General features: G+C 43.0%; 2 long non-coding RNA genes across 5 annotated transcripts; one reads left to right on the top strand and one right to left on the bottom strand.

Annotated features, from left to right (window-relative positions):
* Positions 1–603: 603 nt before the first annotated feature.
* On the bottom strand, positions 604–26,460 carry LOC138110328 (uncharacterized). Of its 4 annotated transcripts, none has more exons than XR_011150891.1 (5): positions 26,085–26,460; positions 25,839–25,871; positions 6,844–7,015; positions 5,059–5,221; positions 604–2,591 (listed from the first exon to the last, which is right to left on the bottom strand). It is a non-coding gene; the product is annotated as an uncharacterized lncRNA (long non-coding RNA). The 4 variants fall into 4 exon arrangements; XR_011150890.1 differs by lacking the exon at positions 604–2,591 and adding an exon at positions 3,872–4,200; XR_011150892.1 differs by lacking the exons at positions 604–2,591; positions 25,839–25,871 and adding an exon at positions 3,872–4,200.
* Positions 5,211–10,377, top strand: LOC138110330 (uncharacterized). Its single transcript, XR_011150893.1, has 3 exons — positions 5,211–6,203; positions 7,920–7,960; positions 9,250–10,377. It is a non-coding gene; the product is annotated as an uncharacterized lncRNA (long non-coding RNA).
* Positions 26,461–27,189: the final 729 nt, after the last annotated feature.

Below are 27,189 nucleotides of genomic sequence, written 5' to 3'. Positions count from 1 at the left end.
ATTAAAGTACACAGAACCCCTCTGCAAGGATGCTAGTGACCAAATAAAGGTGGGAACTTAACATTTTGTGTCTTCTCTGCCATTTTATCCTGATTAACAAGATGGATCCAACATGATGGTCTGCAATAGACCTTTCCCACAGCTCTGAAATTATTTTTTCCACTTTTCATATGGTATCTATGATAATTTCCATAATGAGAAATGTTTTCTGTTCTGGAGAGTTGTGCCAGCAGGGGAGTCCTTCCCCTGCTCTCAAAACCATATCCTAATTCCTGAGGCAATTGAGCAGCAGAAAACTCTTAACACAATTATCAGGAAATAAACTCAGGAATGCTGAACTCCAAAAGGAGCCTTGGAGTAATCAAGGGATTCGAGATGATGCTGCAGTTTGATTTCCAGTTATTAAGACACCTTTTGATATTTGACAGTGTGAAAAAGATCTTTCACTCCACATCTGACCAGTTCGTGCCACTGTCTGCATTGTGACCTTGACACACCAAACCCATACTACAAAAAGGGTTTGAAAGGAGAAACAACTAAAATTCCCCTGAGATTAAAATATATTTTCTGGCCTGAATTTTCTGCTGTCCACACTGTACAGACATTGAATCCAGACTGATTGAAACTGTTCCATAAAATGTATTTTCTTTTCAGAGTTAGTTGGCCAACATTTCTCACAAAAAACTTTGAGATTTCTGAATGACATTTTGCAGCTACTTTTAAATGAGGAATTATCACCTTGTGTTCAATTAGTGAACTTAGTCCATTAAAGAAGCAAGAGCACGTGCAGTAAAGTATAAATACATGCTTATATATAAAAGTGTAAGTTCAACTGCTGCCACGGAAAGAGAGGTCACAGTACAACAGGTTCAGAAAATCACCCAGGAATGGAGCTGCTAATGACAAAACCCAGTATCAGAAATAGGAGTGAAAGACAGACTATTGCATTTCTCTCCTTAATGTGCAATAATGTCTCAAAGACAGTACGTAAAGTAAGATTTTTGCTCTTTTTATACACCTACTTCAGCCCAGTTCCCCCTCTCCATGGGTTTTCCAGCCCAGCAGGACGGGGTGCTCATGGCTGTGGGAAGATGAGCTGGGAAGGCCCAGCACTTCCATCCCACTCCCAGGTGGAGATTTCAATGACTCCCATTGTTTTTTTGCAGTAAAAGAAGAGTTTTTACTGCCAAAGCAGTACAACTTCAGGCCACATTTCATTAATATTTCACTCAGATTTGTGTTTGGCCCTGGGACCATGGAAAGGTGCCTCTCTGGCAGGGCCTTTCCATGGGATTTGTTGTCAGAAGCATGGAAAAGCTACTACCAGTCTTTTAAAGAGGACCTTGCCTGATAGTCTGTAATCACTAGGCAGAGCAATCTCACCTCTGAGGGGAAGACACTTAACAATCTATTATGTCCTAATTAAGTTTGGCCATGTTTACACTACTTGATGATGATGCATAAAGATTAATTTACCTTTCCAGCCCTGACGCCAGAACGTATTGCCACGGAACTCCATTAGAAACAGAAATAGCAGTAAAGTCTCCAATTATTTTATATCACCTTAAGTCTACCAGAATTCAACATTTTATGTGCTTTCACTTTAATTTATTGGTTTATCATCTATTGAGCTAATAGCAGTTATCACAAGTTATTCTTTAGATGTTTTAAATACGGTGATATCACTTCTTGTGGAGAAGCAACCCGGCAGAACACCTTCCCTACAGTTTGTCAATTTAAGGAGGCCAAAGAAAGCCATTTAATTGCTTTTGACTGAAAAATCTTACAGAGCCACAGCTAACACTGGGTTCCTCTGACTGTCACTGGAGTTTAGAATTAAACAAGCCTGAGATCTTCAGTGTGGCCCTGATGAAATTAAGTGCAATCAGGATGAAGGCAGAACCACGATTATACAGGTTGAGCTTTACACTTCGATTTTCTTGAAATATTGATTAGGGATCTGAATATGAATTAAAGATCTTGGCTCTGTTTCAGCAGAAGACTGGAATTTCGATGAGATCTTGAGCACATTCATTTTCTCTTCAATTTGAGAGGTTCTGGAGTTTGCAAGTTGTGCATTGGGTCACTTGTTCACCCAGGAGCCGTGGCCAAAAAAGGCAATGGTCACATCCTGCTCCTGGGGGCTCCTGATGGAAGAAGTGCTGTTCCAGAGGAATCCTTCAGCCTGGAGCACAAAAGGTTCACCTTGATGCAATGACACAGCTGGGAAGATGTTGTCTGTGTTTGAGTTTTCTGAATAGTGAAAGAAACTTCTCATGGCAGAGGCTGTCCCTTCCTCCCATGGGGTCTGGAGCTCTTTTTGTTTCTGGTCAGGGACATGTCATCAAGGTCTGGCAGGGCTTGGCTTGAAAGCCCTGGAAACCAGGGAAGGATGGACACTGAGTGCCTTTTTCACCATCCCAACAGGAGCAGGATTTTCCCCCTTATATCCAGTTGCCTAAAGTTGCCTGAGGCACCTTCAAAATTCCTTGAGATAAAGAGGCACTGCTGAGTCCAGTACCACGGTCCTGTCACCTAAGTGATGGCAATGAACATTCCCAGGAGTCATGGTCACCACAGCTGTGCCAAACCTTCAGAGGGATTAATCAAGGACAAAAATCCTTAGGAAAGACGAGCATAATTATCTCATAAATTTTATTTCTCGGTTATTCCCTTCCATTCTCATCCCCCACATGATAGCACTTGTGCTTCCTCCTCCTGTGATTTCCTACACATCATTCATGGGCTGCTTTACTTATTTTTACTGAATTGCCCCCCCTTTTTAGCCCAGCGATGCCAGCAGGAGATTTCAGAGCAGGTCAGGTTATTTAACAAGCAAACATCCTAACAAACAGCCCGTGTTTCCACACATCCTTGCTGGTTTATGGGGTCATGAGCAACAGTACATGGCCAATAAACCTTTTGACCATTTGTCACAGGTTTTATGAGCCGGTGCTTGGCTGGCTCAGATGCACCTTCCCAGGGCCAGTGGCTCTGGAGAGCCACAGGCATCATTTATCCCAACGTGGGCAGCACCCAGCACCTCATTGCAGGCTGGAAACCATGGAAGGCACCTCTTTTTACCCAATCCTTGCTTTTTTTCCCAATAAGGCAAAGTCTTGGCTGCCCTTTGAGTGTGAGAAGGCACCCAGAGCTTGGGGGCCACAGGATGGAAACCTTCCTGATCCCACGCTCCCATAGCACCACTGGGCAAATATTGGTGGGATGATCCCAGCCCTTCTCTGTTTGCACCCTCCTCCAAGGGGTGGGCTCGTGGTGGCACATCCCTGCACAGTGGTTATAACTGGGACCTGTCACTGCGTAATGAATGGGGCAATGGAGGAAATATAAAATACCATCCATGCTATGCACAGTGGGAAATAAATCCAAGGTGAAATAGTAAATCTCCAAGGAGTTACAGAAATCCAGATAGATACCCTGGTGGAGGTGCATTTATTGTGGAGCACTACAAGGTTTTTCTCTTATCTCTAATTTTATAGATCTGTGCAGCTGCAGCAGTCCTTGGATAGGGCACATATTTGAAAATACTATAAATTTCACCTCCTGTTTATTTCAGATTCATTGGCACTCTCTGTCTTTACTATCTCCTGGTATTTTATGCCTCAGTACTTGGAGAAAAAATGCTTTGTTTGCACTAGATGTAATATGAAAACTCTCTCTGACATTTAAACTTTAGTATCAGTTTGCCTACAGTGTTAATATCACTGAAACTGCTTATATGGATTAAATTGCCTACAGTATATAATGCCAAAATATGAACACAGCACATTTACTGATTCAAGCCCTTGAAAGAATTATTACCATTAAAATATTTAAGGTCACCTTTACAAATGCAATAAATCAGGAGGATGTCAAACAGAGAGCGTTTAAAGCTCCCAGTCTGGAGTAGCCCAGTGGGAAAATGATGGTGGATTCATTGCCGTGTGCAGACGGGGGTTTGGATTTTGTCACACAGATTTAGGGGACAGCCTTGGGGCTCACATGTTTTTGGGGTACAACCTGGGGGCTCACACCCCTCTGGGTGTGGAGAACCAAGGGGGCAAAGCTGTTCACACCCAAATTCTGCCACTGTTGCACCAACTCCCGGCCTGGTTCCACCAGCTCCGAAGGTCTCACAGGAGGAAAGAGCAGTAAAACCTCATTTCTGTCATTAAAGCCAGACACAGCAGCTCGTGTGCCCTGGGGAAGCAGAACTGATGAGTAAGAAGATGCCATTTTCATGCAGTCACTTTTCTGCACAGAACAGCCTATTCATGCTACGGGTCCAGTTCTGCAAAAACCCTTATTGAGGTCAACCCAATTTACTGATAATTGAAGTCAGAGGAAAGTTTTGCTTCAGTGGGAACTGGCAAATCAAGCCTATCAGACAATTCTTTTAAAAAAAATCATCCTTCATTATGCTTTCATCTTAAATATTAGGATTCAGCAAATTTCCCCAGAACAACCACTGTGTAAAACTTTAATCTTTTGAGAATGGATTGGGACTGTAATTGCAAAACCCAACATCCTCATCCTGCACCACATTCCCTGTCTCCGAATGTCAGCACTTACTAGCATGTTATAAATGGGGGATAAATTTGCATGTGGTTATTACTCATACTTTTATTTGTTTCCAGGTGACTGTTTCTAATGTTTAGTACAAACCCCTTATCTACAGTGGCCCATCATAATTTACAGCATGAGGAGACAGACTAATGCTCATCACCATTGCCTGAGGCAAACGAGTGTGCTTAAAGATACAACTTTCTTTTTAAATTCCACACAAGCAATTAAATGCAATGATTGATCAGTGCCTCATCTATAAAATTACCTCACCAACATGAATTGGTGGGAGGTGTTTCAGAGCCTTCTAAACCAGTGGTCAACTTTTATTTAACCAGGGGTTTTATTTTAGGACTCACAGGTAGCCACAGGAATACATAGAGATTTTTGAGAGAGGCCTTGTAGCTTAAATTCAATGGATTCAATACATTATTGTCAGTAAAATAATCCTAAAGTTCATATTTTTGGGTGGGAGGGGGAGAATGGAAAACTCACCTTTAGTGCACTGTGGATTTCTTTCCAACTTTAGAGACTGTTCTCTGTCTTTGAGGGATGGAACCGGTGGCCAGTGGCCACTTCCCAGCAGTCCTGTGTCCTTTCCCTCCTGCAAACCTGCACTCCCACAGCTCTCCTGGATACACCTTTGGCTCCTGCTTTCCTAAGAAAAAAGCTTTCTGCTCTGCACATATAAACTTCGGGGAAACCTGGGCCTCAGCTCCTTGAGCTCTTTGCCATCTCCCAGACTGGTTCAGGTTCAAATCACAGCACCAGGGCACAGACCAGATGGGGAAAAGTACAGGAGGATGGATAAAATCCCACTGAAGTGGGATGGTTTTCTCAAAGGGTCTTTCAGAGGAAGATGAGATTTTTGTGCTGGTGATTAGGAGACACCTGATTTGCTAGTTAAAAGATGCTCTTAAATGAAGGTAACCTGGTGTTTCCTCCCAAACTTCGGGCTTTTTTAAAGCACATAATTTGTTTTCTGCATCTTCAAAGACGCTGATTTGGGGAGCACTGAGCCCATCCTCTTCCCACTCCCTGTTCCCAGGAACTCCGACTGCACCCGGGGCAACCAAACAACAACACTTGTGCCTTTCTTTCCAGTTTTCTCATAGAGAGAGCCTGAATTTCCTAAAAAAACACTCCTAACCCTAAAGAAACGCTGCTGTCACGGGCCAAGAACGAGCAGCTCCCGAGCCTGAGCAGATGCTTTGCCGCAGGAAGAGAAACGGAGGCTGACCCTGGACTTTGGACTGCTCTATCCGTGAGATTTAACAGTTGGGTAACACATTTGATAATTGAGCGTGTTAATATTTTGCAGGAGAGACTGACAAGCAGATTGTTGTCAAATCAAGGCTCCGTCAGGCTGCGGATATTGAAGTTGGCAGAGCCCAATAATTTACGGCTTTCTCCTTCAGCTTCTCATAATTTACTTTCCAGCCACTGAAGGGAAACCTGCAGCCAAAGAAAATTGATGGACTCATCATGCAGACACGACACTCCTGAAACCTCAAATTGCTATTTTATACACATGGTGCAAAGAGGAATGATCAATGGGAACTTGGAAGCTCCTCGTTTACAGGAATCCTGGAGAAGCTGCGCCGAACATTTCTGCTCTCCCACTCTCCTGGGACTTGCTGGTATATTCCAAATAATTTCCATTTAGTATTTTCTCTACCCAGTGACCTAGAAATAGTGCAACTACTGACTCTAAGCTATTAGTTTATATTGCTACAGGGTCTTAGGCCCAAGTGGGTGATATTTTGCTAAAAACAAGACTCAAAGTCATTCCAATTCAGCCCAACTCTTGTTGACTGTGTGGCCTCACCAAATGGAACAACCCAGCTGCTCATTTTCAGGCTCAGATTTATGTTTGTTACTAAAGTCATGCCTTAAAAAGGTTTTAGGGAGTTTTTCATTGCACACCATGAGCCCTGAATGGTCTCTATCAGCCATATGTAAGTGGCAGTAATTTCCTTTCAAGTGCCATAATACACACCTGCAATCATGGGAACACAGTGTTAAAAATTTCTCCAGTCCTTCCTGAGAACGTAAAAAATCAAGAATTGTTTGTATAAATAAAAACCCCAGAGGTTTCCAGATAAAAAATGGGATAACTGGGGCATAACACCAGTTACTGAAAACAGGACAGGGCAGGGGGGTGATGTTTCCCAACTGAGTAAAGTCAATTTTTAAAGGCATTATGTGCATGCTGGTTTTAGAATCTGTGTGCCCAAATTCGTCATTATTGCCTGCCAATTCATCTGAGTAGAAACCTACCTCAGGCTCCAAAGTGGAACTTGGTGTTGTCACTGGGAAGGAATTGAGGCTGGTGCAAAGGCAGCCAAGCTCTTCCCAAAGCCTCCGTCAGCTGCTTGGAGAGAGGCTCAGGCAGCACCGCCATGAGGAAGGGTGGGGGAACTTGCTGAAATTCCAGAAACACATCCAGAACCTACAGAAAAATACCACTGAATGTATTTTCCTAAGAAAGGAAGTCCAGAGAGAGGCAGAAAAATTTGCTTCAGCAGGGAGATAGAGAAGGGAATAAAGGCTTGGCTTTGCTCTCTGAGACAAGGGGTTTGTACACCCATAACTGTGCATGGATGTGAATGAGCCTAGGGATTCAGGAGGGCTACAGCACATTTCAATAACCTCAGGCTGAGGCGCCTGAACTGAGCTTTAATGTGTGTTTAGGTTTGTTTGTGTTGCTTGGGGCTTGTGTCAAGGTATTTGTATTTGTGCTCGTCAGAAACTTGTTGAAATAGGGTGTTTTACAAGCTTGCCGTATTTTAGCTGTGCTGTTCACTCATTGGATATGTGGTAAAATGATCTCTTTTCTTGGGCCTTTTCATCCCTAGTAAAGGTGCTGTAGGATAAAAAGCACAGCTCATGCCACAGAAGAGAAAAAAGATTCTTATAGTCCAAACACGTAAGACAGCAGAAAAAAGAAATCAAACCCCATTTTTCTGAAAATGCAGAATCACTCCCAGTCTGACCTCATAACCTTGTACCCAACTGTGTGTTGTAAAAACAAAAGGAGGAGTTTGGAAATAACACAAGCACACTTGGAAATAACAGATATTTAACCTCTATTCCACCAAAAAATTTTCATTTTACTGCATTGGTCCACACCAAGAGCCGAACTGAATCTGACCAACTCAAATCCATAACAATGCACATTTAAAACATATTTTTAACAGTCATAGAATCCCAGACTGTCCTGAATTGTAAGGGATCATCGAGCCCATCTCCTGGCTTTGCACAATGCCCAGAATCACACCATGTTAATAAACACTCTCCTGTATTTTTGCAGTATTTCAAATGGAATAAAATATACTTCTTCTTTTTTTTTTAAGTTTTCAGAGATCAACTGAGGTGAACCTGCTTGAAAAACATGGTAAGCTTCAAATCAAATACCACAGTTCTAAGAAATCCATTAACTGCTCACATCTAAACCTCAGCCTTCCACGCTTCACCCTATAATGCACATTGTTGTCAATTTTTGTCTTATTTACCCCCTGCTAATAGCTGGGCTCAATTCCAAGAAACTTAAGACAATTGTGGAGAGATGCAGATCTAACATTCTTCAAGTTGACAGCCAATAGTTCTGAGCATTTAATTCCCGAGACGGAAGAATCTCCAAATCCTGCTTTTGTAATTCACCCGGGAAAACACATCAGAGCCAAACTGTGTCTGTGCAGCCTGAGTAAAAATGTTATTGTTTGATCCAAGTTGTATCTTTCCTGGCAGATTTGTAGGGATTGATCCTGGCTGACTGGGTTATTTTAATAGGAAGCTGAGCACTAAATTCCTGATGAATTAACATCGTATTGTAACCATCGGCATCTGTCCTCAGCACAGCTTAGGTAAAGGTTCATCTCTTTACCCTCGTTAAAGTTTAAGCAGCTTTGCCAAATTCCACCAGACTTGGCATGTGTGACGTGGCTAATGACTCCTCTAAACTTGGAGTCAAAACTTCCAGTGGGAAATGCTCCATCTTCATGTATTTGCCCCCGAGCACTGGCACAGGGAGAAATAAATAAATAACATTATTCCATTTGCTCAGGTTGGAAATTTAAGCAGCTGAACACAACTCTGAAAGTTGTACAATGTTTCTGCGTGGATTTGATAAGGGGTTTATGCTTAAAGCAGAAAACATGAAGGGTCAAGGACCTCCCTCCTCCCTTTAAGGAGAAAACTCCAATGAACAGCCCCAAAACATTTGCTCAGATCCTCAGTGCTGTGGTGCAAAACAAGTCCCGGGGATGAGCTTCAGCCAGTGGGGATCAGGTGGGTTTGCCTGGACCTCCCATGGTTCTTCTGCTCATCTTGAATTTCTCCTGATCTAACTAGTCCTCATGTAGCCCTTGAGCCACCTATTCTGGTCCAATGTGATTTAAATGGAATTATTCATCTTTCTTCCCCAGGCTGATTACACCTCTGAGTACCCAAACATTGTGGAAAATACCACCACACTATCTATGAAAACACCACTACACTATTTGCCTTTTCATTCTTTGTCCTGTTTTTAAGCAATGCTGACTTTATATCCACTTGAAAATCTCTCTGTGTTTATGCCTCCAGGCTATGCTGAAGTCCCAGATTTTTTTCCCTCTGTGATACGACTAAAATGTGCCCTTCTCTGTTCATCCATCAGCAAACCATCAGCATTTTGTGTCTCCACAGGATCTCTCTGGACCCCCAGATGCCCCTCAGGCCCATCTGCTGCTTGCAGCCAGAGCAGGTTGCTGAGGATCTGGTCCAGTCAAACTCTGAACTTTTCTACCTCACCCAGTGCAGTGTTGGGATGCCAATAGCTTCCAAAAACCTCTTTTCTCCATTCATCCAAGTAACCCTACACGTGTAGGAAAAGTGACTGGATTCTTCTTTAAATCCATCTGAAAAATATTCCTTCCTTGGCAGGGCCACAGAGTGATTTGACGCGGGTCAAATTTATGATGTGTAGGCAATTAATATTTGGCTTGGTATTTTCCCATACAATGCTAATTACATCCCAGTCTTTCATCCTGGACTGGAGTTTGCTGTCATGCAGCACTTACACGGATCCATCCCAGGCTACAGCTAAAGCATCCACGGGTGGTCATACAGAAAAATAATTAATCACCCCATTTTGCAAGTGAGTCATTAACTGCTGACACAGGTTTTCATCCAAATCCTGGGATTCTGGGACAATCCATATCAGCAGCTGGAGACTTTGATTGGCATTTTCCTTATTTCAGTATCATGAGCTGTATTAATTTTGTGTGCTTTGCTCCTTGTATAATTCAGTATCCAGAGAGACTGGACAGGGATTTTTTCTGTGTTTATGCAGGTCCACCCTTGTCTGGAACACCCGTGCAGTGCAGTTCTCATGTTTGCCAGCGCAGAGCTTTAGTGTCTGCTGGAGGAGCCTCAAACTCCAGCTTCCATTCCTATCCTACTGTAAAAATAAACTATTTGGAAAATTTACCTAAATTACGGACAGATTCTCTAATGAAATATTCACGAGCCTCCAAAATGCTTTGCTTTTGCTGGAAACAAATGTTTTGCTTTGCCTTATAATGAAATCAAACTTTTGGTCTGGGGGAGAAGAAAACTGGGATAAATCCTTTCTAGAGCAGAATAAGCCCCATCGTGCTTATCCATGAGAAACTTGCCCTTTGCAGCTGTTGAGACCTTGTCTTCAACAGCTCCTAACTCCTGCTGACTGCACAGCTTGGAAAAGGGTGTACAAAAAATTAATATATTGTTGAAAAGCCGCCAGCTGGATGCCTTGCCCACCTCTGGGAATCCCTTCCTTTGATGAAAAATAAATATTTACAGTTAAATAAAACCTTGAATGATTTTGGAATAGTTTTTTCAAACAGCAGTGCTACTGTACAGAGTGAAAGGATTTAAAAAACCCAGTCGGTTCATTTTTTAACTTCAAAGTTTGATGGATACACTCTAAATCCAAGATAAAGTACATTTAGGCCAAAAGGTTTGAAAGGTGATCTCTGGTTCTCCATCATCAGTTCATAAAAATTGGCAAGGTGTTCAGTATCTGTGGGTCTGTTCTTTTCTGGGTAACTTTATGGAGCTGATCCAGTTCCCTGTAAAATCATAAGGGAATTGGGCACCGCCTTCACTGCAAATTTTGAGATAGAAAGGGCTGAAAGTTTCAACCGGTGGAAATCAGCGCTGTTCTGTTAAAGTCAGCATTTGGAGCATTTGGGATGTACCAAATAAACTCTTCATTTCCTTGAGAAATGCCAGGGCTTCAGAACGAAAAGAAAATAAATCTGATTTCTGCTGAAAACCAGCATTTGCCAAAATAATTTTTCAAATCCAGTATTTCAAGGTGCAAAGATATTGAAGCACCATCAATTATGCCTTGACCTACATTATACCACGGAAAATATCAGCCATCCAACTGATATTAGTATCTCAATTTAACAAAATACACTGTTGAAAGAGTGGTTAAAGTCGCCCTTCAGCTCTGGGTATGTTGGCACAAAAATCAAGAACATTAACTTCTCTATAAACCTCTCATTTAAGATCTTAAACCCCTCAATAAACCTGACAATAATGAATAATTTTTCATGGTTTTCAGTGGCTCATGGGACACAAGAGCCAACATGTCCCAAGCTCACTGTGCTGAGTGAACGAGCAGGATGTCCCCTGGCATCGGTGACAAACAGTGTGAAAGACTTTCTACCACCACAGTGAGACGTCTCAAGGAATCAGGGGCCCCATAAGAACTGCCATATGTTCTATTTTCCCCCAAATCAGCTGTATTGGGAGTATATTTTTACAGATTTTGTGACCACAGCACGTTTGTGGTGGTTGGGCATCTGTTCCCATCAAAAAACCTTTGGTCCTACCAGGTCTTGACTAAAATTGAGACAGTTTTTCTCTCTCAGCACATAATTGGTAAACTTGGAAATATTTCTTACTGTAATAGCCAGGCTGGCCCTCCTCATGTCAGGGAAGGGTATTCTCCTAGCAGAATCATCATTAAATGAAGTTTGGAGATGAACCATGAGGAAAAGGTCAAATTTCAGTTCCTGGAGATTTGGAGGACTTACCTATTTCTTACTCTTGGGTTAAGCTTGGGTGGAGATTTTATAGAGGTGGTTCCCAAAGAGCATTTATGGATCTCTGAAAGGTCATCAGACTCACAGCTTGGTGGGTGTATGGATTGTGAATTAATTGCCAGTTTGAAGAATTTACTGAGCTCCTGCTCCAGAGGAGAACCAGGCTGTGGGTGATGATGGGTATTTATGGCTGTAGGGAACTCCAGCAGAACTGGATCTACAAGGAATGCTGACCTAAGGGGTGAGGTCCTGGTTTGGGTCCCACTCCACTCCCAACATCAGGGATTTTGTGTCTCTCTGCTGGACACTGGAATCCATCACCCCAAACGCAATGTCCATCATCCCAGTGACAGCACCCAGATAGTTCTTATTACCATGGAATATCTCCTTGTTTAATGACATTTATTAAACACTTTCTGTGGAATGTGAAAACAACGCTGTCAACGCTTGATCTGGGAGGAGGACAGCACAGCAATCTTGGATCAGCTCTGATGTTCTACTTGTGTGCCCATGGCAGGCAACAATGTAGGTGGGCATGTCTTTGTCCTCACCATGACACCTGTCACACCTTGGTGTCATCCTCAGGCTGCACAAGGGACAGGGATCAGCTCACCCCAACAACACCTGGCAGCAGAATAACAAATATTAAGTGGTTTCAGCTGGTATTTTTCAGCTAAAGGAGTGAAAGGAGAGAGCTGACCACTGACTTGTTATGTCAACATGTCATGACAGCAGTGTCTGTCCAGGACAGAGCCCTGCAGGTGACAAACAGCTTCCCTGGTAAACACCAGCTGGGAATCTCATCCACAACTCTCACAGTTTAGCTTTCTTTACATCCATCCTTACGTGCTGCCAGTTTAAGCCCTAAGGGTTTTGCTCCTCAGGTTTGAGCAACCAGATTAAACACATGTAAACTAATTTAGAATTCCCATTCAGGTTAGTATGTATTGCATGTGTATGCATGTATGTACAATGTATAATATAAATGTGTGTGCACTGGAGACAAAAGCCACTTGCAAAATCAGCGTGGAGTTCAATGGTCTCTTGCACACAAAAAAAGAAATTTCCTGAAACAACACATCTGAAATACCCTTACAGATGTTTCTCTGCATTACCAAAAAAAACCCGTCCCCTGAGCTAAAATGAAAATTGATTTTGAAAAAAAAAAAGCTGAAGGATATGAGTGGATCATCATAATTGGATCAACATGCTCCAAAAGCTTCAGGCTACTTCAACTTCATTTCTTAGCTGACAGCTTTCTTTTGGAATTCTTCAAACCAAACACAAATGGTTTGATTGCAATATGTGAAACATTTGACCATCATATCCTTGACAGTCAATCCGCTGCAGGGGAGATTTGATAACTGTTGTCAAATTCATAACAGCCAGTCTAATCCAGAGAACCAACAAAAAAACACAGGAGCTGCTTCCACAAAACCAGAGACGATATTAATGTAAAATGACACCATTTACAGGGAAAATGTAGAAAAAGGCTGTATTGGGTCTTTTCCAAATAATGTTGCAACCACAAGAACTGATCTTACTGGTTCTTAACTGGTAAATACAAATTAGAGCTGTTTAAAATCCACTTGGTTTTCTGTTCAAGCATCACGTGAGAAATGAAAGCAGCAAGATCAAGTCCCTCAAACTGAGCCTGTGCTAATTTACACACAGCATCGTCTGGGGAGTGTAGAGCTGAATGTTTCCTCCCCAGAAAAGAGGCAATGCAGGGTAGATGTTGGGGCAATTGGCAAATTTCCACATCTTCCAGCATTAAATGGATGAAAAAGAAATCATTTAAAAGAAAAAAAAAAAAAGGTAATAGAATAAAATCTAAGGGTACCTTCTATGTTTATTTCTGTGCCAGGCAAAAGTGAAAACTGCAGCACTAATTGGCAGAAAAGAATTGAAGGATATCATGGATAAACTAATTTCTGGATGTCAATCTTGTATTAAACATCAAGTCAGAGGAGTTTTAATAAGTACATGCTTTCTAAAGTTGAAGCTGCAAGATCTTTATCAAAATTTTATGGAGGATTTAATTCACAGTCCTGGATTTTAGGAGAAAATATCCTTGATTCTCACTGTAGCTATGCAGGGTTAGGGAGGATGACGAGTCAGGAGCTCATCTTCAGCAAGTAAAGATTAATTTTAACAGCAAACCCCTTTTTCCTGACAGATCTCAAGCTCTCAGTCTCCACCAGAGCCAGTTTTAGGGAGGTGATAACTGTCAAACAAATCCCTCTCTGCAGGGAGGTTTCCAGCACTTGACTTTCCCAACACCACCAAGATGTGGGATTGATCCTGTTCTCCAGGGCAGTGATTGAGCTCCCAGCCTCACCCTTGCACTTTGCTCCTTTTCTCTTTTCCATACCCCCAACAAACACATTTACTCCAGAGCTTTCCTTTGCACAATTATCCCTCAGCAGCAGTTTGGGGTTTTTTTCCCATTCTTTTATCTGTTTCTGTCTTGGAAAACTCAGGAAGCAAAAGGGATAAAGTTTAAAGATTGTTCACAGTTCAGTGTCCTGCAAAATTAAAGAAACATCTGGAAGTTGTTTTTGCTTCAGGATGGCTTTTAACTGACTAAATGATCTCATCTGCAGAGCTGGGCAGGCTGGTGGAGGATGGAGAGCAGGAGTTGCCCCCTCCTACCTGAAATGCACCACAAATCACATTCCAAGAGATTTTCTAGCTCCTTGAATCCTCTGGATTCTCTTCTACTATTTAGGAAGAGCCTTCATTAAGCAGCTATAAAACTAAATTAAGAGAAAGCAATAACATCTGATTAGAGCCAAGAAAAAAAATCAGTTGCTCAGCATGAACAACTGAGCAATAGCAAAATATTCCAGACACTTCCAAAAGAGGAGTTTTAGCATAAAAAACTTTGCTCATGGGAAAAGAGATGTTATGTGAGCTGGAATTTGAACAATGGGATTAATAAATCAGCATTCTTTAATTCCTTCTCTAGCTCTAACAGCCAAGAATTTTCGTTTCTAGTAGGAGGGTGCTGTGGTGCAACACTTCCCAGTTTGTTTCTCCTCATCCCATTTTTGGGATGTCACCAGTAAGGAAAGGATGTATTTCCTGTTGGAGTTGTGCAGGTGTTGGGCAGACCCAGCAGGACAAACCTGCAGAGGGTCTGGCATCATGGCTGGACTCTGGTGGAAGTTTGGGAATGACAAATGTAAATATAATTAAATTGTGACCTTCTTTGGAAATTTCAGCCAAGAATACCACCCAGGATGAAGGATGGTAAGGAAAGAGGGCTATAAAAATTGTTTCTGTTGAGAAGGCTGCCAATAATTTATTTTAGAAAGTAGCATTTATATACTATTTACGTATATAAATATATATAAAATATTTATATTTAACTTTTTTCCCCTTCAAATAGCATTTAAAAGCACAAAAATTGGGACTGGAATATTAAGCATTTGTGGATGGGTTTATAATATTTTTGATATGATGTTACTGAGTAATAATTTAATTTAGGGAGTAAAAATATTTGTAGGAGGAGCCAATTCTTTTCTTATACCACCAAGCCAGAGGGAGATCCAAGCCTAGTGTTTTCATAATCCATCTTCATCTGCTCTTCTGCATGTATTTTCCCTGTTTTCCAGTACTCCTCTTAGCAAGACAACCTTCCCTCTCTGTTGGATTCCCTCACTCTTTGCTCAAGTTACCATGAAACCAAACCAGCACTTCCAGCCTTGTCTGCACGTGTTGAAAATTGACTTGATGGCCATTGCAGGAGACACGTTTTCAGGTGGAATAACTTGGGAATTCTGCCTAGATGCATAGAGACAACAGAATTACTCTGCTGCACCAGTTATTCTTCCCAGATGGCACTGGAAAGGATGCTGGGGTGTTTCTGCTGGGGAAAGGAACTTTCTTCTTAAGCAAATGTGATGGCTGTGTGAAAAGCCCCAATTTGGGCCATGTGCAGCACACATTGTCCAGCACCTGGAAGCTGTTAGTGCTCAGGAGCACGGTGTGGAGGGAGACTCCAGGGAGCAGCTGAGGCACGGCTGGGATTGCCCACGGAACGTGGATCAGTTTCTTGATAAACAGAGAGCACCAAAGGGTACCTGGAGGAGACCTCAGACTTCAGGAGAGCAAATGAAAAGCAGAGATTGTTTTCCCCTGGAAAACTTCTGAAGGAAAGTGCTGTAGCTGGGTAAGTTGGCCTTTGGAACAACAGGAATGGTGCGGTTGGGTGGGTTCAGCCTTGGCAGGCTTGGGCTGTAGATGAAGTAGCTCATTTGCATTTCAAAGCTGGCCTATATTCTGCTGATTGAGAGTAAATAATGCACCATAAATATGTATTCCCTGCTCCGAGGTAACAGCACATCACAGCGAGAGAGGTTTTCTGTGATGACTTCAACTGCTCTGGGTGGTTTTCCCCCAGTTTGTCAGGAGATATCCCCGTGTCCAGCCAGGTGTGAGAGCGCCTGCCTGCAGCAGCCAGATGTGTCAGGTGGCAGCAGGGATGGCTGCTGGGCACCACCAACATCTGCATGCTGGAAGAATGTAGAATTATTAAGGTTGAAAACACCTCCAAAGTCATCAAATCCAGCCTCCAAGGAATCCCACCATGGCCACTAAACCTCATCAGGAAGTTGTGCCACATGAAGTGTCCACTTGTTTTTTGAGCACCTCCAGGGGTGGGGACTCCACCACTGCCCTGGACAGCCCCTTCCAATGCCTGACCATTCTTTCAGTGAAAAAATTTTTCCTAATATCCAACCTGAAGCTGCCCTGGCCGTTTTTCCTTGTCCTGTCCCTGTTCCCTGGGAGCAGAGCCTGACCCCCACCTGGCTGCACCCCCCTGTCAGGGAGTTGTGGAGAGCCAGAAGGTTCCCCCTGAGCCTCCTTTTCTTCAGAGCAAACACTTCCAGTTCCCTCAGCTGCTCCTCATAGGACTGATGTTCCAGACCCTTTGCCAGCTCCATTCCCTTCTCTGGACAGAAGATTCCTAACTCCTCAAAGCCCAACTTAGGACTGTTTTCTCAACAATGGCATAGATGGATGATTATTTATCCAGAACAATTTATCACTTGCATTCTGATGAAAATTAATGAATTTGATGATAAACTCTGCTATGAAATTAATTATGCTAAATCCCAGATATTAAATACAGACCTTGAGAATCCATGATTAAAAAGCTGTGAGATCTCTATTTTTGGGGCCTAACAAAGACACACAGTTATCTATATTTCTCCCAGCTTTAGTTATTTCTCCTCCTACTCAAAATGTAAAATTGATTTGTTGCGTTGGGAAATAAACAACAAAAAATGATGCTTATCTTAGTTCGGTTATATGGCCATGATAAAAATTAATTGGTCACCAAAAATTAGTATTCAAAGCATGGAACGCTCAGTATGAAAAGGAAAAGATTGCTAAAACATCCACCAAGAATGTGGATTTGGAAGTCTTGTTCTAGAAACGCAATTCACCTTCTCCAAGGTATCACTGAGGTGATGGAGATGAATGGGAGCTCAGGAATCACAAACATTGGGCATCAACACAAGGACTTCAGGTATGAAGAGAACGTGGTGGTTTTTTTTGCTTAACCTGTTTTTTTCTCATATCAGAAAGGGCTTTGGGCCATTAGGATGTTTCAGAACATGGCATAGACTCCTCCTCTCTTCTGTTCCCAACCCTCAGAAGAAACTTGGTCCCTACAGCTCCCCCACTCAGTGTATATATTTAAATATATAAATATATATGTATGAAATATCCAGAAGAAAAAGTCAGAAAACCCATCATGATAAAATGAGGGAAGTGAAGGCAAATAAAAGAATTCCTCTGAAATATTAATACAGAATATTATTATACCCAAGTAGACTTTTTTTCCCCCAAACTAAATCAATATTTAAATCTTATATAAAACATCCACATTTTTGGATTTTATGAACTAAAAACCAGACATTTTTTGAGGGGTAAAAAAAAAAAAAGAAGTATCCAGAGACTGGTGTAGACTTTGACCAATCCTGCAGCCCTTGGGGGAAATTATTACAATAGACATCAAAGATCTTTCCCTCCAATTACACTTAAAGTGTGTTACATTGTGTTCTGTAAACATGGGGGGAACATCCCGTGTTCTTAAATAACAAATAGACTTTTGAAGTCATGAAAATTTAAGATCTCCAGAGAAAGCCGTGGTGGCTCCAGAGGAGTTCATGCCTTGCAGAAGGACTCAAGGACATTCCATGGGGGAATACCACAAGAATAGCTCAGTTTTGGAAGAGGGGAGGGACTAACTAAAAACCATCTCAGTGGAAAACGATGGACAATTGTGTATTAGCCTGAAGTAGGTTTTATAATCCAGCATCACTTGTTATGGAATGTGAGCAAAAACAAAGGCACAGAAAATAAGGACAGGATAATCCCAGCTGGGTCTCTTGAAAGGGCAAGAAAAAGAAATGCTAGATGCTGGGGGGAAAAAGAAAAAATTCTGTGAAATGTTCAGGCACACGAATAATTGCAATTAAAGCCAGAAAAGACATCAATCACACTGAATCTCTGAGACCCAGCTCCACTGGGACAGACTGGTGTTGACTCAGCAGCCACCATGAGAATTATTTCCCTATCCATAGGTGCTGTGGGGTTTTATTCCTAAAAGTCAGAGGAAGTTAGGAAGAACAGATTTCAGGGGAAAACCCCCTATAAATCAAGAACCCCCCTCTGTACTCTCTCTCTCTTAAACTGATTAATTATTCTTCTTTATGCCTATGTCTCACTCATCCACACTGCAGCCAGCTCGCCCGTCCCACCGCCGGGGGCATTCCCACAGGGAGACACCAGGGCTCCATTTCAGGGGAGGAAGGACCTTATCCACAAGGAAAGAAGCACCTAAGGGTGCTAAAGCCGTGGAAAGCAGTGGAAGACCTGCCTGCGTCATCTGGGAAGGCTGGAGGAGCTGGAAGCTGCTCCCAAATGGGAATAGTTGAAAGAGCTGATGCACCTGAATAGATTTGCCTGAAGGAGCAGCCATGCATAAACTGGGGTGAATTCAGAGGTGTGCCAATGTCTGTGAGCCTGACAAGGTGACTGTGGCCAATAGTCACCCCTTGCCACCAGCCCAGGGCCCTCGGTCTGAATTTCGGTCCTTTGCAATGAATTCAGTGCTGGACTTTAAATGGACTTTAAAAATTTGAAGTACAGTATTTGAATCCAGCATTGTTGCCCTCCAGCAGCAGTTCAGCAACCCCAGTTTTATTTATTAACCTTTTCCAATTACTAATTTTTCAAGCTTGTGGCAACATAGCTGAGGTTGTAATTACTCTTCTAGGGTATTAAGGAAAGATTATCCAAAATTTGGTCTCATTCTAAAATATGTCCATTAAAAATTAATATAACAGATCATTAATTAATGTGTATTACTAATACAACGCAAACAAGTTAATCCTTCCAGCTTGAACCTTTCATCCACCTATACATTCCATAATAACTATTTTTTCATTTGAATCTTGTCATTTAAACCTTTAAACCCTCTTGCTGATCCACAAACCACCCAGCAAAGCATTGCTGAGAGTTGCAATGACCCAGCGTGAGGGACAGCAGATTCTTGATCCAAGAACACTGCAAACAACATACACACATATATAGATACACACATGCAAAAATAGGAAAATGGAAAGGAAAAAACAGAGGAAAGAAGAAAAATGATGGATTGGAATAAAGCCACCAGTGCTGGGACTCATCAGAATTCACTGCCTCTGCCTGGTTCCATTCCTCAGTGTCCCTGCTCTCCTCCTGCCACACAGCTGGGAATAAAAATTTTGACTAAGAGATACTTTTTAAATGCTGAGAAGGGTCATGGTGAGAATGGAATTCAGAAATCTGTAAATGTGGAGGATGCAGAGCTTTTTATGTATTTCAGTTTCGCCCACCCCTTTCCTTTCCATACAGGAGATTTAATTGGGTGAGAAGATTCATGATTGCAAAGGTAGACACACAAAATATATAATATATTATAGTTTTACAGATGTGATCCTTTGGCACTTATTTTACTAAGAATTTCCAAATCCACTTTAACCCAAATTAAGAATTCCCTAATCCATATTAGTGCTGAAAAGCAAACGTAACCTCGAGCTGTTTTTTGAGAGGTAATTTGCCAAAGTGAAGGCCCCATTGCACTGAGAGAGCAAAGTAAAGGGCTTCCCTAGAAATGAGAAAGGATTAGGCCCACTGAAAAGTATTGCTATAGCAACAAAATAATTCATGGGAATATGGATAACAAAGCCAGAGCCCCGGAGATGGGAGGGAAGAGGCTTTAATCACATCCCGCTCCCCTTGGCCGTAACCAACGCACGGCAAGAAACGAGCGCCCGTTCTGTTTGGGGGTTTGGTTTTGAACTCCTTTCATGGACACCAACATCAGCTCTCAGCCCCTGACAGAACATCCTGGCTGAAGGGAAGATGAGCAGCCACAGCATCCCCGCTCCCATGGGAACCACGGCTGCGCCAGCTTGGTGTGGACATCTCACAACCAGCCCTTCTCATTCCCCGTGCAGGACTGTGAGTGTGGGGTGCCCAACCCTCCATCCCATCCAGCAGAAACCCTCTCATCCTGGCAGGCAGCTCTTTCCCGGCATGTTTTGCTAACTGGGAGTTCCAACACGGGTCTGCAGTCCCAGCTGAACAGCTCTTCCCTCTCCACAACTGCACAGGAAAAGCTTTCTGCATCTTCCTCTGGAAGATGGCTTTAAAAGTTAGCAAAATTTATTATCATCACCATTTATCCTTTCAGGCTGTAAAAAGCTGCCAGTGAAACCCCCCCAAAAGGCTTAATGCATTACCAAAGCACTAATTTTATTCTTCATTATTCCCCCAAACCTACATTCGGAGCCAGAGCTCCTGCTCTGTGGAGAGCTCCTGGTTAATGTATTTCTGTGTGTAGATCCTTGACAGAGACCATTTTTCTTGCCTCTCAGGTGGCTCGTAGAGCGAGATTTATGTCCATTATGCATAAATTCCTTGCAATATTGCTCCAGCATAATCAGCAGAAAATCTGAGCCAGCACCCACAGCAGCCACAAAACACCGCCAGAGACAGCTGAACTTGGGCCACCTTCCTCCAGTCCCAGGGACTCTGTTCCCTTTGAAATCAGAGGCTGGTTTTGTCCCTGATGGGTCTAAGGGACCACAAGGGTCCCCTTGCCATGCTGAGACATAGCGTTGGCCTTGTGTGGCCTCAGTGCAAATGCCACCATCAGGTGGGACAGCCCAGATTAGATACTAAACCAAGTGTAGATATTAAACCTTTCATTAGCTCTGACCCTGAATTTCTGTAACTAAACATAAGAATTTAAAACCATTTCAAATCACTTTCCACCCCTAAAGCAATGTCAGCATCCATCTCTCTGGCTTATATTTATCATCTCTTTTTGCACATCCCCAAATCTGACCACATGAATATCCTGGAGCCCCCCAAATCACCCAAGTCCTTCAGTTTCATTTTAAGTTTGGGTAGGAAGGGACCTTACAGATCATCTAGTTCCTACCCCTAATTAGGGTTAATATAACCCAACAACTACTAATTATATCTGTCTGTCTGAACATCCTGGGTTCATCAGTGATTTGATCCTGCCAGAGCCAAAGGCTTATCAGTGTTACACAAGCTGCAGCCAAGCCTTTGGTACCCAAGCTGGGGGTTCAGGACCTATTCCTGATCTACACTGCAGTGGAGCAAAGAAGAATTGCATTCAAATTGGTTTGGGCTCTTTCAGAAATTTTTTAGATTGTTTCTCAGCAACACTGCCATGACATCTTTATAGAGATCCTTGGTTTTTCTGAGTGAAGAGCCATAATTTAAAAGAGACTAATTAGTTTTGGGCAATGGGAAATCATGACAATGTAAATAATTGCTGGGGTAAAGAGGATTCTTCGTTAGCCCTTGGGGAGAGGCTGCAACGGCCCACGAAAGAATTGTTGAGAGGGATGAGATAAACTGCACCTAACTTGGGCCAGCTAAAAATTGGGCACTGACATCCCATGCGATGATGTAGTGCCGCTAATGAACACCCTCCCCCAGAACATGACTCATCCCAGCTCTCAGCTGACTGTGAGGAAGCCTCAGCCTAAAGTTTGGATTATCAAAATTGGTGAAATGAATCTCTGTGTCCCTGAAGCAAAATGAGATCTTTGAGAGCTTTACCTGACTTCTCACACAAAACCAGCCAAGTCATTCGAATTACGTGGGCTGCCTTTCAATTCCTGCAATTCCCACCCCTGCCTCTTGGAAGACCATCCTTTATATTTTGATTGAATTTATTGATTTATATTTATTTATTAGACTTCTTTACTTCCCAGACCCTCAGATCAATATCAGGTCAACAGTGGCACAGGATGATTATCATGGCTGCCTGGCCACTAAACGGGGAAATCCCCACTCCTCTTGTTACTGGAAAAACAGAGAACACAAACTACCCCAAAAGTCCACAAAGGCATCAAATTAAACTGGGAACTCAAAATTCATCTTGATGAGTTATGTTTAAATGCTGTATCATGGCAATTAAACGCTTCTGGTTTCCCATTTCAGCAAACATTGAAATAAAAGCCTGAAGTTCCACCTGATTTTCTGCTTTGTCTCAGCTGTGGGGACCATGTCGGTGTCCCCATCCGTGCCCTTGCTCTAAGGTTGCATCAGCGACCAGCAGAGCACCCAGCAGCACCCCTGGAAGAGCATCTCTGCCCAGCAGGCAGCAGCAGCCACCTCCAAAATGCCTGAGGATGCTGCAGAGGAGGGGGACAGACACCCAGCGAGGGTCTGGGGGTGCAGGAGCAGCGTCAGCACTGCCAGGCTGGGGACAAAGACAAAACCACCTTCATCCTTCATCCACACAGCAAAACCACACCGACTTAGAGTTCAGCCTCCTCCTAGCCCAGAGAGGAGGCAGGAAGTTAATTTCTTCCAGAAAATGTTAAAATATAACTTTTAAGCTGCATTTTCCACAGGCGCAGGAAAATGTGTCGCGTCCCAGCCCCTACAAGCTGAAACACCTTAATTCAGCGCATTGGAAGCCTCCTCTGGCAGGGGAAGGGGGGGTTTCATCCTCGTCGCGAGCCCCTAGAGGGAGACATGACCCCGATTTTGGGAGGAGGCTCGCTCGGGATCCAGGCAGCGGCTCCCACATCCCGGCTCCCAGGAGCGACCGGCTGGTCGGAAAAGGGATGTTCCGGGTCTCAGCCCCGCCGCCAGCGCTGCTCGCCCTGCGAGGGGTGCGGGGTGCTGGGTGAGCTCCTGGAGAAACCATGGGAAGCACTGCCTGGCCCACGGATGCAGGAGCAGCCCCTGGGATAGCGCATCCCCCTTGCTGCTGGAGGGGATGGATGCTGGGAAGAGCAGTTCCCAGCCGACCTGGGGACGTGGCAGCTCCAGCTTCTCCCTCCAGGAAAACCGTGGCTGCAGGAGCCTTCAGCGTCCCTGTGTTTTAGCTCAGAGCATGATGGGCCTCTTGCTGTCCTTGTTCATGGCCACAGTCATACCCCAATTTCGATATAGAAAAATGGTTTTCAAACAGCACAAGAAGAGCGGGACTGGATTATCAGCACATTTGCATGGACAGTAAAATATCACCAATTTGCCAAGATAAACTACGTGGAAGATTAGTCTGAACTGCCAATTTCTTAAAATGTTTCTCATTTCTTGGTTATGGCTATTTTTTGCAAATTTCCCTTTCAGAAATCACATTTCTTTCAAATCAGCTCGTTGCCCTAGGGTTGTTGACCTTTATTTCGCCCATCTGGAAAACAAATGAAGCAGGAAGGATAACAATATGAGATCCTAATCACAAGTGCTGGTGGGTTTTTTTTGGAAGCTCGAATTCGAACTTATGTATTTCCCCCTAAAGGCACTGCCAGCAATACACTGGATAACCCTGCTGCAAGGAAAAACCAGCAGCTTGGCCAAAAGTCTTTGTGGGCATCTTATCAGTGGTGAAATGAAGACAAAAAGAAGCCAAATTATCAGTAAAAATGAACACAGATGTAGCTGCAAGAGCAGCGCTCAAGGGCCAGGTGAGGAGCCTTGATGTTGTATCTAAAGCCTTGCCAGCCCAGATTTGACCTAAAAAGTTTAACCTGAGGTTAACAAGAGTTACAAGACAAGGATAAAACAAATTGTTTTTGCTAATTTTGGTCAAAAAATATTTAGAAATTGATTTATGAAAAATAAGTATGAATAGGGAGGGGTTCATTGAGGTGGCTGAGGCAGAGGGAAGAGGAAAAACAGCTGAACACCAACCAAGACAAACCAGTTTTGGGTTTTCTCACCAAGCAGTGCCAGCTCCCAGGATGAGGATGCAGATGAACACAACAATTTGTCAGACTGGAAGAGGAATTTGTTAATTTGGAGGATCCAATTCCCATAGTTCTAACTGGAGAATTTCTGAGTTCACTAGTGCTGGAAATAAACCTGATTTGGGGGAATGATAGCAAGGCTTTAAATTTTTTATTATTAGAAATCTGTGGGCAGCAAAATCAATAGTTTTTAGGCAGCTCTGTTAAAAAGGGAATAATACATTTCAGTGCTCATTAAATGCTATTCTTTTCTCAACAATCTCATTGTTTTTCTCACCACTACCTGTCACCCAGGTATTGAATTAGCCTTGAAATCAGCCAGGTGTTGGACTCCCTGGTCTCTGAGGGTCTCAACTCAGGATGTTCTCTGATTCTGTGATTCTAAAACTCTGCAAGGCTTTGTAGAAAAACATCACAAAAAGCCAGTTGATCTTTAAGGTGCTTTCCAACCCAAACCTGCCTGGGATTCCATGATTCCATGAAAACCCCTTGCTGCAGACCCACGGAAGAGCCATGGCTGAGCGAGCACTGCCTGACCACGGATGGAAAAAAGTGGGATGTTTAAAGAGAATAATATTGAACCAAGGAAAAGAATTTGGGGAGAGCAGCACCAGCTGGGGCAGAGCCAACTCGGTGGTGCTGATGGAGACCCTGCCCTGAGTGCAACCCCTGCAGCTCCTGGGCTGCAGCTCCAGGAGTGGAGCCATTCCAGGTGCAGCTCCAATGTCTGCACCCAGCCTTGAACAGAGAACCTTCATGGATGATAAATTGTATAAATGGTGGTTGTGACCCCCAGATTCCAGGGGATCATCAGTGTCCCCTCTACATGCCACCAGCAATGAGCACAAGGGCTGTTGGAGCAGATTCTCCTCCGAAGGACAGACTCCTCGCATCCCATAATAGCAGATTCCATTTAAAAATAGCAAATGATAGTCAGAGGAATAATAAAAACTAGAAAATCATCCAAAACCTCATCAATACATCAAAGCCAGTTTAATAGCCCTTAATACTGTCACTGACACAGCTCCTGTATTTGCAGGGCTGGATGATGGAACGGGCAGAGGTTCCCAGGTTTGGAGCCATTTCACCCTAAAACTTTGTTGCTTCCTGCATGTAAATTATAGATAATGGCTCTGCTGACAAGAAGGTGCACTTAGCTGACTGTACTACGAGGTAAAATTGGGAGAAAATACCTGATAAAGAACTTTTCTCATTCTTTCCCCTTGGAAAAAAGAAAAAAAAATATATAAGATGCAAAGAGTTAATTGCACAGGGCTTCTTCTATCTCCTGGCTGGCTACCGAGCCAGAGCCATAACTCAGGGCTTCGGGATACTCAGAGAGGAAACGTGATTTGATGTAGTAGGGGCAATCCCATGCTTATCAAATCATCTTGCTTGCCTGTAAAGCTAAGCTCCAATTTATGATGTTTTATGAAGCCCCAGATCGAGCTAAGGCTATAAAAATTGGGACTTAATATTCAGGAATAAAAATGCAGAGAGTACCACTGAAGTGACTTTTTTTTTTTTTTTTTTAAAGTACTTATATCCTCCTCACATCAAACGTAACCAGGGAGTGTGACAATGTGGGATGCTGTGCACCGGAGAGAACAAGACAAGCAGCCCAGGTCTGTGATTCCTGAGCCACAGGAACTTGCTGCCGTGCCGGGATTAAGGCAGAATGCTGGCTCATACACCAGAACAATGGCTGATAAACTACCACACATCAGAGAGCCCTTAGCAAGCTTATTTTTAAACTTTTCCCTCTGAGAAAGCTTAGAAAAGTCTCTCAAACGTCTGCCCACCAGATAAGTTTTTCATCAAGTGACCAAATGCCCAGAAAGAAGCTGAACGTTTGTGTGCAGCTGTTTGGAGAGGAGCCCTTTCATTTACTCACCTGAGGAAAAGGATGAGATTCCCTTTTCATGTGCTTGAAAAAAGAAAATAAGAGAGATGGGGAATTTCTAATCCATCCCTGCACTCTGCAGAGTCACCACTGCATCTGACACACTTTCCCGCCACCTTCCCCCACTGATCTTACCACAGTCATTAGGGGGAACACCCATCCACTTAAATTACATTTTAAGGCTTATGATACCTGTTTAATGTTAGATCTCTATTGAGCAAACGTTTGAACACTCACCTCACTTCCAAAGGTGTTCCTATGACTTAACAGCTGCCTAAATTATTGCTGTGCAGAGATAAGGTTATTTATTCATTTATTTTAAGTGCACAACTGATTGAATCTCCTAAAGCCAGGTTGAAAATCCTCCGGAAAAAAATAAAAAAAATTAACCAAGACAGCAATTATACAGGAATTGGTTAAAGCATCACTTGATTTTTACTTGGAGATTTTGGGATCTAATTAAGCAGCAGGACTGATGTGTTCAGCTCTGTCCTGCTGGCTTCCCAAAGGGATCCAAACGCTCCCTCGTTTGAACGGTCCAGCCTTGATCATTAAAGGATGTGCTAATGATGGGCGTGGGCACCACGCAGGCTGAAGGAACCGAGTCAATTCAAGCACCGCAACACCTGAAGTCACTTTTCCTGTGATTTAAAGATAGAAAAATGCACAGTCTCTTCAAATGTCTTAAGGATATGCATGGATAGGCTCTTTAGGAGCAGCCTGTGCCGGGAAGAAGTCGCTCCCCCAGCTGCTCATTAAAAGCCGCTTGCTGCAGGTTTTGAACAGATCTGTTGGCAAAGCAGTTCAAATGAGCACTCTAGTTCTCTCCAGGCAGGAAAAAAATAAAAATAATTAAAAAAAATAAGCTGGGGTAGCTGGGACCAGTAATTCAAACAGTTTAAACCAACCTGGCTGAGAGGAATCAGGAGCGTGAGCATACAGCCCTGGACCAGCAGGCTGGCAGAGGGGGGATGCCCTCAGCTCATCCCACTGGATTTTCCCTCAGCTGGCACACAAACGGTGTTCCCGTTCCTGCCCCACATGAATCAATCATTTGTGTACTTAAATAAAAATACTTGCTACAACAAAGGTCCTGCAAACAGTCACTGCATTATTTTAAATATTCTTTTCCTCGTTAATATGGAATTCTGAATTTCTTTTTCTGAATTTTTTTTTCTGAACGATGGATTTCTGGAATTTCTGCATTGCACCTGGCTCAGAGGACACAGCTCAGGGCTCAGGGGACAAGATCCTTTAGATCCAGCCTCTCTGCCCATGACTATTTATGTGATCCCAGCAAAACTGAACAGATTCCTTTAATTCATCATTATGAATCTGCAAC

This window comes from Aphelocoma coerulescens, chromosome 4A, assembly GCF_041296385.1.
Source record: "Aphelocoma coerulescens isolate FSJ_1873_10779 chromosome 4A, UR_Acoe_1.0, whole genome shotgun sequence".
Classification (NCBI taxonomy): Eukaryota; Metazoa; Chordata; class Aves; order Passeriformes; family Corvidae; genus Aphelocoma; species Aphelocoma coerulescens.
Note: the sequence above shows the minus strand (reverse complement) of the source record. Positions and strands in the feature narration are given on the sequence as shown.